Raw genomic sequence first — 12,913 nt, 5'->3', positions numbered from 1 at the left:
CCGATGTCCCTGAGAAGAGACGTACATAAAGGCCTCTGAGTCTAATGTGCCCATTTTGAGGAACTGAGTCTTTGTAGTATTTTCCTTTGCCAGGGCAGTCCAAAATTGTGAGGTTCACCAATGCCCCTGCATACAGACGTGCATGATGGCCTGTAAACCTGAAGTGCCCATTGTAAGGAAGTGGGTCTATTGTAGTATAGCCCTTAGGCAGGGCAGCCAAAAATTGGGAGGCTCCACGTTGTCCCTGGATAGAGACGTGCATGAGGGCCTCAAAACATTAAGTGTCCAGTGTCAGGAAGTGGGTGTATTATAGTATAGCCCTTAGGCAGGGCAGCCAAAAATTGGGAGGCTCCACGTTGTCCCTGGATAGAGACGTGCATGAGGGCCTGTAAACCTGAAGTGCCCATTGGAAGGAAGTGGGTCTTTTGTAGTATAGCCCTTTGGCAGGGCAGCCAAAAATTGGGAGGCTCCACGTTGTCCCTGGATAGAGACGTGCATGAGGGCCTGTAAACCTGAAGTGCCCATTGGAAGGAAGTGGGTCTTTTGTAGTATAGCCCTTTGGCAGGGCAGCCAAAAATTGGGAGGCTCCACGTTGTCCCTGGATAGAGACATGCATGAGGGCCTCAAAACATTAAGTGTCCATTGTCAGGAAGTGGGTGTATTATAGTATAGCCCTTAGGCAGGGCAGCCAAAAATTGGGAGGCTCCACGTTGTCCCTGGATAGAGACGTGCATGAGGGCCTGTAAACCTGAAGTGCCCATTGGAAGGAAGTGGGTCTTTTGTAGTATAGCCCTTTGGCAGGGCAGCCAAAAATTGGGAGGCTCCACGTTGTCCCTGGATAGAGACGTGCATGAGGGCCTCAAAACATTAAGTGTCCATTGTCAGGAAGTGGGTGTATTATAGTATAGCCCTTTGGCAGGGCAGCCAAAAATTGGGAGGCTCCACGTTGTCCCTGGATAGAGACGTGCATGAGGGCCTCAAAACATTAAGTGTCCATTGTCAGGAAGTGGGTGTATTATAGTATAGCCCTTAGGCAGGGCAGCCAAAAATTGGGAGGCTCCACGTTGTCCCTGGATAGAGACGTGCATGAGGGCCTCAAAACATTAAGTGTCCATTGTCAGGAAGTGGGTCTTTTGTAGTATAGCCCTTTGGCAGGGCAGCCAAAAATTGGGAGGCTCCACGTTGTCCCTGGATAGAGACGTGCATGAGGGCCTCAAAACATTAAGTGTCCATTGTCAGGAAGTGGGTGTATTATAGTATAGCCCTTAGGCAGGGCAGCCAAAAATTGGGAGGCTCCACGTTGTCCCTGGATAGAGACGTGCATGAGGGCCTCAAAACATTAAGTGTCCATTGTCAGGAAGTGGGTCTTTTGTAGTATAGCCCTTTGGCAGGGCAGCCAAAAATTGGGAGGCTCCACGTTGTCCCTGGATAGAGACGTGCATGAGGGCCTCAAAACATTAAGTGTCCATTGTCAGGAAGTGGGTGTATTATAGTATAGCCCTTTGGCAGGGCAGCCAAAAATTGGGAGGCTCCACGTTGTCCCTGCATAGAGACGTGCATGAGGGCCTCAAAACATTGTTCCCATTGCAAAGGAGCGGGTCTCCTGTCGTTGTAATGTCCATTCTGCAAAGAATGGGCGAAAAAATTTACCACTGGGGGTATACCTGAAACAAAGGCCTAACTCTTGTAACGGTCATCATGGTGGCGCATGAGGAGAAGGAGGAGCAGTCCAGCGATTATCCAAAGTCCAGAAGTGTGTACCCATGGGTGACTGGAGGTACATGGCAAATTCCCGTTACAAACTTTAAATTCCGCTCTCATTTGCTGGTGGTGTGGTGAAGTCTGGCCCAATCCAACCCTTGTTCGTCTTGATCAGAGTCAGCCTGTCAGCATTTTCAGTTGACAGGCGGGTGCGTTTATCTGTAATGATTCCACCTGCGGCACTAAAAACACGCTCTGACAAAACGCTAGCGGCAGGGCAGGCCAGGACTTCCAAGGCGTAGAGAGCCAATTCATGCCACGTGTCCACCTTGGATACCCAATAATTGTAAGGCACAGAGGAATGTCGGAGTACAGTTGTTCGATCTGCAAGGTACTCCTTGAGCATCTGGGCAAACTTAGGATTTCTTGTGGCACTACCCCGCACCTCAGGGGCTGTGGTACGTGAGGGGCTGAGAAAACTGTCCCACATCTTAAAGACTGTTCCCCTACCTCTGGCGGATTGGACTTGTGCCTCTCTCGGCTGTACGCCTTGGTTGTCCACTGATTCCTTACCTATGCCGCTAGCGTTTTGTGAGGGGAATGCTTTGCCTACTTCCGTGACTATGGCCTTCCGGAACTGCTGCATTTTGGTTGACCTCTCCGCCTCGGGAATAAGAGACATAAAGTTCTCCTTGTAGCGTGGGTCTAACAGTGTTACCAACCAGTAATGATTGTCGGCCAAGATGTTCTTAACGCGAGGGTCACGAGACAGGCAGCTTACCATAAAGTCAGCCATGTGCGCCAGACTCTTAACAGCCAGGACTTCAGTAGCCTGACCAACACGTTGACTGAACATGCTGTCCTCCTCCTCCTCCTCCTCCTCCTCCTCATCTACCCTGTCCTCTGGCCAGCCACGCTGAACCGAGGATATGACTGGTGTGCATGTCATATCCTCAATTTGGCCGGAGATTTGCTCCATGTCTTCATCCTCCTCCTCGTCATAGTCCTCCACTGCACGTTGTGATGAGACGAGGCTGGGCTGTGTGTTATCACCCACACCCACTACTGTTTCTTGCTGCAACTCATCGCGCTCCGCCTGCAATGCATCATGTTTGGTTTTGAGCAGAGACCGTTTTAGAAGGCAGAGTAGCGGTATGGTGACGCTAATAATGGCGTCATCACCACTCACCATCTTGGTGGAGTCCTCAAAGTTTTGGAGGATGGTACATAGGTCGGACATCCATCTCCACTCCTCAGGTGTTATGTGTGGAGTTTGACCCATTTCCCGACGGCTTAGGTGATGCAGGTACTCAACAACTGCCCTCTTCTGCTCACATATCCTGACCAACATGTGCAGAGTTGAATTCCAACGCGTGGGGACATCACACACCAGTCTGTGAGCCGGAAGATGCAAACTGCGCTGAAAGCCGGCAAGGCCGGCTGAAGCAGTAGGTGACTTTCGAAAATGTGCAGACAGGCGGCGAACTTTTACCAGCAGATCAGACAGCTCTGGGTATGACTTTAGAAACCGCTGAACCACGAGGTTGAGCACATGGGCCACGCATGGAACATGTGTCAGCTGGCCTCGCCTCAAAGCCGCCACCAGGTTCCGGCCATTGTCACACACGACCTTTCCTGGCTTTAGGTTCAGAGGTGTGAGCCAGTGATCTGCCTGCTGTTTCAGAGCTGTCCACAGATCTTCTGCATTGTGGGGTTTGTCACCTATGCAGATTAGCTTCAGCACAGCCTGTTGCCGCTTCGCCGAGGCAGTGCTGCAGTGCTTCCAGCTTGGGACTGGTGTGGAGGGTACAGTGGATGAGGATGCGCAGGAGGAGGAGGAGGCTGAAGAGCATGACATTCCGGAGCTGTAGAGTGTGGGTGAAACACTGACTGAGGTAGGGCCTGCAAACCTTGGTGTGGGAAGGACGTGTTCCGTCCCTCGCTCAGACTGGGTCCCAGCTTCCACAATATTAACCCAGTGTGCCGTCAACGAGATGTAGCGGCCTTGCCCACAAGCACTTGTCCACGTGTCTGTGGTTAGGTGGACTTTGGGTGAAACAGCGTTGTTCAGGGCACGTGTGATGTTTTGTGACACGTGGTTATACAACGCGGGGACGGCACACCGGGAGAAATAGTGGCGGCTGGGGACCGAGTAACGTGGGACAGCTGCCGCCATCAGGTCGCGGAATGCTTCTGTCTCCACCAGCCTAAAAGGCAACATTTCCAGCGCAAGCAGTCGCGAAATGTTAGCATTTAGAACTGTGGCATGTGGGGTGTTGGCAGTGTATTTGCGCCTGCGTTCAAAGGTTTGCTGAATGGATAACTGAACGCTGCGCTGGGACAAGGACGTGCTTGATGATGGTGTTATTTCTGAGTAGGCAACTGCAGGTGCAGGACCGGAGGAGGCTTGTTCGCAGGCAGCATGGACAGGGGATTGGCTCGCATGCACAACCAGCGAAGACGTAGCAGTGACATTAGCAAGCACTGCTCCTCGACTCTGTTGTACTTCCCACAAAGTCGGGTGCTTGGCTGACATGTGCCTGATCATGCTGGTGGTGGTCAGGCTGCTAGTTTTGGTACCCCTGCTGATGCTGGCACGCCAGGTGTTGCAAATGGCCTTTTTAGAATCATCTGGATCCAACTTAAAAAACTGCCAGACTCGGGAAGACCTAACATTTGTACAGGCACCTTGTGTCGTGTTGTTGTTCCGGGGAACGGTTGCCTGACTTCTGCCTGGAGCCACCACCCTGCTTCTTACTGCCTGTTGGGATGCTACGCCTCCCTCCCCCTGTGCACTGCTGTCCTCGCTCTGCATATCCTCCTGCCAGGTTGGGTCAGTTACTGGATCATCCACCACGTCGTCTTCCTCTTCCGCACCCTGCTCCTCCTCCTGACTTCCTGACAATTGTGTCTCATCATCGTCCACCCCTTGTTGAGACACTTTGCCAACTTCGTGAGAACGTGGCTGCTCAAATATTTGGCCATCTGTACATACGATCTCCTCATGACCCACTTCAACATGAGCTGGCGAGAGGCCAGAATGTGCGAATGGAAACGTGAACAGCTCTTCCGAGTGTCCAAGTGTGGGATCATTAATGTCCGAGGACGTGTACTCAGCCTTGTGGTAGGAAGGAGGATCAGGTTCTGAAATGTGCGGTGCAGTATCACGGCTACTGACACTTGACCGTGTGGAAGACAGAGTGTTTGTGGTGGTGCCAATCTGACTGGAAGCATTATCCGCTATCCAACTAACAACCTGTTGACACTGGTCTTGGTTCAAGAGCGGTGTACTGCTGCGGTCCCCAAGAATTTGGGACAGGACGTGCGAGCGACTAGATGTGGCCCTTTGTTGTGGCAAAATTAGAGCTTGCCCACGACCTCGGCCTCTGCCTGCACCACCATCACGTCCACTTCCTTGTTCCTTGCCAACGCCCTTGCGCATTTTGCAATGCTGTGCTGACGTGTATTCACTAGACTTGGGCGTTATATCAAAGTTTGTGCAAATTGTGCACCTGTACGCTGCCACCGACAGGCACACACGTGCGGTTTTTAAATGCAAGCACGGACGCACTAAGAACCTAACAGGTTTTAGGAGCAAAAATTAATGACGAGAACTCTGACACTATCAGCCACTGCTGACTGACGTGTATTATACACTACACTTGTGCGTTATATAATAGTTTGGTAAAAACGCACACAAGTGCACCTGTACGCTGCCACCGACAGGCACACACGTGCGGTTTTTAAATGCAAGCACGGACGCACTAAGAACCTAACACAGGTTTTAGGAGCAAAAATTAATGACAAGAACTCTGACACTATCAGCCACTGCTGACTGACGTGTATTATACACTACACTTGTGCGTTATATAATAGTTTGGTAAAAACGCACACAAGTGCACCTGTACGCTGCCACCGACAGGCACACACGTGCGGTTTTTAAATGCAAGCACGGACGCACTAAGAACCTAACACAGGTTTTAGGAGCAAAAATTAATGACGAGAACTCTGACACTATCAGCCACTGCTGACTGACGTGTATTATACACTACACTTGTGCGTTATATAATAGTTTGGTAAAAACGCACACAAGTGCACCTGTACGCTGCCACCGACAGGCACACACGTGCGGTTTTTAAATGCAAGCACGGACGCACTAAGAACCTAACACAGGTTTTAGGAGCAAAAATTAATGACGAGAACTCTGACACTATCAGCCACTGCTGACTGACGTGTATTATACACTACACTTGTGCGTTATATAATAGTTTGGTAAAAACGCACACAAGTGCACCTGTACGCTGCCACCGACAGGCACACACGTGCGGTTTTTAAATGCAAGCACGGACGCACTAAGAACCTAACACAGGTTTTAGGAGCAAAAATTAATGACGAGAACTCTGACACTATCAGCCACTGCTGACTGACGTGTATTATACACTACACTTGTGCGTTATATAATAGTTTGGTAAAAACGCACACAAGTGCACCTGTACGCTGCCACCGACAGGCACACACGTGCGGTTTTTAAATGCAAGCACGGACGCACTAAGAACCTAACACAGGTTTTAGGAGCAAAAATTAATGACGAGAACTCTGACACTATCAGCCACTGCTGACTGACGTGTATTATACACTACACTTGTGCGTTATATAATAGTTTGGTAAAAACGCACACAAGTGCACCTGTACGCTGCCACCGACAGGCACACACGTGCGGTTTTTAAATGCAAGCACGGACGCACTAAGAACCTAACAGGTTTTAGGAGCGACAATTGCTGAGAAGTCTGACACTATCAGGACTGTTTTAGACTGTGTACACCAGCCCCAGATATGATGAAGGCTGGTATACGGTCACCACTAGGAATGGCTATATACCCTGCCTGCCTGCCTGCCTGCCTGCCTGTATACTGCTACAATAGTCCTGACAAGGACTCTTTTGGTCACTAGCCTGTATTCCAACCTGGCTATACCCTGCCTGTATACAGCAACAATAGTCCTGAGAAGGACTCTGCTACTGTACTCCGACCTGGCTATACCCTGCCTGCCTGTATACAACTAGAATAGTCCTGAGAAGGACTTTTGGTCACACTGTTTGCAGCCCTGCTACGGAAATAGCTATAAAGGGCCGCAAACCTTTCCCTGAAGCAGCGACCCTCTCCCTGCACTGACTGTCTGGATAGCTGTGAGCAGAGCACAGCGCGCCCGCCGGTATAAAGGCTCGGTCACGCTGTGCAGGCCGGCCAATCACTGCAATTCCACAACTAACAGGGCTGTGGCATTGCAGTGGTCTGCCAGCCAATCCCTGCATGAGGGCTGGCTCTCAAAAGAGCGCCAACATGCAGGGATGAAGACCACGAGTACAGCACGAGTATCGCGAGATTACTCGGTCCCCGTCGAGTAGACTGAGTACAGTGATACTCGTGCGAGTACCGAGTAGTAACAAGCATGCTCGCTCATCACTATTTATTAGTAAAATGGCTTACACTCCCCTTTTTTCCACTTTTTTCTTCACTACTTTTATAAAGAAATTTTTCCTTTCTTTATTCTTAATGCAATTTTATATAGCAACACCACCATTTTTTGCCACGAACATAATTTTTCTTGTCCGTCATCCCGTTCACCCTTACAGGGTTGTGGACAGATGCACTTGTCACTACACTTCTAAGACTCAATACAGGGTCTGGAGCTCAATGCTCCCTTTTTGTTTTTTTTTTCTTCTTTTTTTTCTTTTTTTCATTTTGTCCTTCTTCTTCTTCTTTTTCTGATTTTTGTCTCAAAAAGCTGATGAAATTTGAAACACTATACCCCAGTGATTTTATAAATGTTTCTCAATATATCACTTGAGAACTTTTATGGCCGGTATTGTAACAGTTGACCATCCCGGCAGTATTTGAAATACAGCAGTCAGTCCTCTGACGTAGCTCCATATGTGTATATATAGAGGTTCTTCCTCCTTTGATTGCATACTGTTCTTTTTTTGCCCTGATGAAGGAGACAGTGATCTCTGAAACACATTGACCAGAAAAAAGAATAAAGAGATGAAATAATTAACATCAGTTTCCTTTGGTGACAGCGCGGCACGCACCCGATTTTCCTCCTATACGTTATTGCTCTTCTACTAGGGGCTGCGGCTGTCGCCATTTGTAACGTGCATTTAGGGGTTGTGACTGGCACAACCTTAATAGGTGAGTGCAACTACTATTAATTATTTGTTACCTTACCAGGTAAGACCCTAATTTGTGCGTCTGCTCCAGAGTTATTTCCCTGATTATTAATATCTGACAGGCAGTGATTGATCCTGCATTCTCACCTTCCTCTCTGTTGCACATTCTTATTGTTCCTATATGCTCTCTATTTCCATCAGACTTTTTTTGTCCTTCGGTGGGGCTCTAACATATGTGCACCATTTATTATTTATTTTTATGGATTCCTTTCTTTTTTCATGCTAGCGTTCATTATGCAGTAGTCATTCATGATATATCTTATATTTGTGAATCCATTAGGGCTCTATATGTCTGGTGCATCACATTGGGTCTTTTCAGTGCACAATAGGCACCTTTTTCTGTTATGCTCTGCTGCCACCTTATGGACATCCTATCAGTGATGCCAGAAAAAAATGGACATGTCTCCGTGCAGCAATCACGGACACGCGGGTACGCCGCACGGAGACACGTGCAGTGAAAAATCACTGATGTGTGAGCAGACCCATTCATTATAATGGATCTGCGTATCTCAGTGATTCTGTTATGTTTAAAAAAAAGCACAAACGTACCAGAATCACTGACGTGTGAAACAGGCCTTATAGTGTTTTGATTTATGTATGTATTATACAACTTCTGTGGATCTTGTATGAGTGACTTTTCTTCATTTTATTGGATTGTTTTAAAATATTGAAATAAAGTCACGCTTCCTATGCATCCTTTTGTATTCTGATTGGCTACTATAATACAGTTTTTAGGCACTGAGATCGATACCAGAGGCATGGTCTTCCGCTTACCAGAGGATAAGCTCAAAAGGCTAAGGGACATAATAGAAGGGTTTAGTGCTGTTAATAAGGTGGCATTAAGATAAATGAAATATATCTTCTCGGTCTTCTCGTTTTCTTGCTGAGTTGTGCCAATGGACAGAGTTTTTTCTAGACATTTGCTATTGGAAACTCAGGGAACCAAAGCTCCTGGATAGAGTTGAGCGCGGTTCGTGGTTCGTGGTTCTCCAGTTCTAGGCTCGAGTGATTTTGGGGCATGTTCTAGATCGAACTAGAACTCGAGCTTTTTGCAAAAGCTCGATAGTTCTAGAAACGTTCGAGAACGGTTCTAGCAGCCAAAAAACAGCTAAATCATAGCTTGGTTTCTGCTGTAATAGTGTAAGTCACTCTGTGAATCAAACTATTATCACATTTCAGTGTATAGTGTGCGTGAACAGCGCCTTCAGATCACTGCTGTTTCTATAATGGCGATCGCCATTTTTTTTTTTTTTTTCTTGTCTTCCTTCCCTAAGTGCGCGCGTCTTGTGGGGCGGGCCAGCATGTCAGCCAATCACAGACACACACACAGCTAAGTTGACTTTGAGCCAGAGAAGCAACGGCATGTGTGATAGGATCTGCATGTCACATGTCCCTGCATTATAAAACCGGACATTTTCTTCACGGACGCCATTATCTGCCTTCTGCGTCTTTGGTGTCAGACATCACTGTCGCAGCTCCGTCCTCCTGAGTCCTATAGCCGATACAGCTGTATGCGCTGCATACACAGCGTTAGACAGCATAGGGAGAGCACTTTATAGCAGTCCTTTTAAGGGCTCAAACCGGCAGGGTCAGAGAGCCATAGGTGACAGGTCCTGCAAACAGCAACAGCATCTGTGTAGCCAAGGTCAGGGATTTCCTCCCTGCATTTCACCATTAGGAGGGAATAGAAAGGCAGGCTTCCATTCCTCTACCCAGAGCACCACAATCCTGCCACTGTACCCTCCTGTCCTCTGCACACTCCAACTCATTATAACTAAGCCATTATACTAGCAAACACTCAGTGTACCTAGTGGCATCCTATCTGTGGCTATTGGACTTTGCTATAGTCCCACTAGTGCAAAGACATTTGCAGAGCACGTCTGCCTGCATTGCACACTCCAACTTTTTTAAACTAAGCAATTTTACTAGCAAACACTCAGTGTACCTAGTGGCATCCTATACGTGGCTATTGGACTTTGCTATAGTCCCACTAGTGCCAAGACATTTGCAGAGCGCATCTGCCTGCGTTGCACACTCCAACTAATTTTAACTTAGCCATTATACTAGCAAACACTCAGTGTACCTAGTGGCATCCTATACGTGGCTATTGGACTTTGCTATAGTCCCACTAGTGCCAAGACATTTGCAGAGCGCATCTGCCTGCGTTGCACACTCCAACTAATTATAAGTAAGCCATTATACTAGCAAACACTCAGTGTACCTAGTGGCATCCTATCTGTGGCTATTGGACTTTGCTATAGTCCCACTAGTGCAAAGACATTTGCAGAGCACGTCTGCCTGCATTGCACACTCCAACTTTTTTAAACTAAGCAATTTTACTAGCAAACACTCAGTGTACCTAGTGGCATCCTATACGTGGCTATTGGACTTTGCCATAGTCCCACTAGTGCCAAGACATTTGCAGAGCGCATCTGCCTGCGTTGCACACTCCAACTAATTATAAGTAAGCCATTATACTAGCAAACACTCAGTGTACCTAGTGGCATCCTATCTGTGGCTATTGGACTTTGCTATAGTCCCACTAGTGCAAAGACATTTGCAGAGCACGTCTGCCTGCATTGCACACTCCAACTTTTTTAAACTAAGCAATTTTACTAGCAAACACTCAGTGTACCTAGTGGCATCCTATACGTGGCTATTGGACTTTGCTATAGTCCCACTAGTGCCAAGACATTTGCAGAGCGCATCTGCCTGCGTTGCACACTCCAACTAATTATAAGTAAGCCATTATACTAGCAAACACTCAGTGTACCTAGTGGCATCCTATCTGTGGCTATTGGACTTTGCTATAGTCCCACTAGTGCCAAGACATTTGCAGAGCGCATCTGCCTGCGTTGCACACTCCAACTAATTATAAGTAAGCCATTATACTAGCAAACACTCAGTGTACCTAGTGGCATCCTATACGTGGCTATTGGACCTTGCTATAGTCCCACTAGTGCCAAGACATTTGCAGAGCGCATTTGCCTGCGTTGCACACTCCAACTAATTATAAGTAAGCCATTATACTAGCAAACACTCAGTGTACCTAGTGGCATCCTATACGTGGCTATTGGACCTTGCTATAGTCCCACTAGTGCCAAGACATTTGCAGAGCGCATCTGCCTGCGTTGCACACTCCAACTAATTATAAGTAAGCCATTATACTAGCAAACACTCAGTGTACCTAGTGGCATCCTATCTGTGGCTATTGGACCTTGCTATAGTCCCACTAGTGCCAAGACATTTGCAGAGCGCATCTGCCTGCGTTGCACACTCCAACTAATTATAAGTAAGCCATTATACTAGCAAACACTCAGTGTACCTAGTGGCATCCTATACGTGGCTATTGGACCTTGCTATAGTCCCACTAGTGCCAAGACATTTGCAGAGCGCATCTGCCTTCGTTGCACACTCCAACTAATTATAAGTAAGCCATTATACTAGCAAACACTCAGTGTACCTAGTGGCATCCTATACGTGGCTATTGGACCTTGCTATAGTCCCACTAGTGCCAAGACATTTGCAGAGCGCATCTGCCTGCGTTGCACACTCCAACTAATTATAAGTAAGCCATTATACTAGCAAAAACTCAGTGTACCTAGTGGCATCCTATCTGTGGCTATTGGACTTTGCTATAGTCCCACTAGTGCAAAGACATTTGCAGAGCACGTCTGCCTGCATTGCACACTCCAACTTTTTTAAACTAAGCAATTTTACTAGCAAACACTCAGTGTACCTAGTGGCATCCTATACGTGGCTATTGGACTTTGCTATAGTCCCACTAGTGCCAAGACATTTGCAGAGCGCATCTGCCTGCGTTGCACACTCCAACTAATTTTAACTTAGCCATTATACTAGCAAACACTCAGTGTACCTAGTGGCATCCTATACGTGGCTATTGGACTTTGCTATAGTCCCACTAGTGCAAAGACATTTGCAGAGCACGTCTGCCTGCATTGCACACTCCAACTTTTTTAAACTAAGCAATTTTACTAGCAAACACTCAGTGTACCTAGTGGCATCCTATACGTGGCTATTGGACTTTGCTATAGTCCCACTAGTGCCAAGACATTTGCAGAGCGCATCTGCCTGCGTTGCACACTCCAACTAATTTTAACTTAGCCATTATACTAGCAAACACTCAGTGTACCTAGTGGCATCCTATACGTGGCTATTGGACTTTGCTATAGTCCCACTAGTGCCAAGACATTTGCAGAGCGCATCTGCCTGCGTTGCACACTCCAACTAATTATAAGTAAGCCATTATACTAGCAAACACTCAGTGTACCTAGTGGCATCCTATACGTGGCTATTGGACCTTGCTATAGTCCCACTAGTGCCAAGACATTTGCAGAGCGCATCTGCCTGCGTTGCACACTCCAACTAATTATAAGTAAGCCATTATACTAGCAAACACTCAGTGTACCTAGTGGCATCCTATACGTGGCTATTGGACTTTGCTATAGTCCCACTAGTGCCAAGACATTTGCAGAGCACATCTGCCTGCGTTGCACACTCCAACTAATTATAAGTAAGCCATTATACTAGCAAACACTCAGTGTACCTAGTGGCATCCTATACGTGGCTATTGGACCTTGCTATAGTCCCACTAGTGCCAAGACATTTGCAGAGCGCATCTGCCTGCGTTGCACACTCCAACTAATTATAAGTAAGCCATTATACTAGCAAACACTCAGTGTACCTAGTGGCATCCTATCTGTGGCTATTGGACTTTGCTATAGTCCCACTAGTGCCAAGACATTTGCAGAGCGCATCTGCCTGCGTTGCACACTCCAACTAATTATAAGTAAGCCATTATACTAGCAAACACTCAGTGTACCTAGTGGCATCCTATACGTGGCTATTGGACTTTGCTATAGTCCCACTAGTGCCAAGACATTTGCAGAGCGCATCTGCCTGCGTTGCACACTCCAACTAATTATAAGTAAGCCATTATACTAGCAAACACTCAGTGTACCTAGT

This window comes from Anomaloglossus baeobatrachus, unplaced genomic scaffold, assembly GCF_048569485.1.
Source record: "Anomaloglossus baeobatrachus isolate aAnoBae1 unplaced genomic scaffold, aAnoBae1.hap1 Scaffold_115, whole genome shotgun sequence".
NCBI classification, from domain to species: domain Eukaryota; kingdom Metazoa; phylum Chordata; class Amphibia; order Anura; family Aromobatidae; genus Anomaloglossus; species Anomaloglossus baeobatrachus.
Note: the sequence above shows the minus strand (reverse complement) of the source record.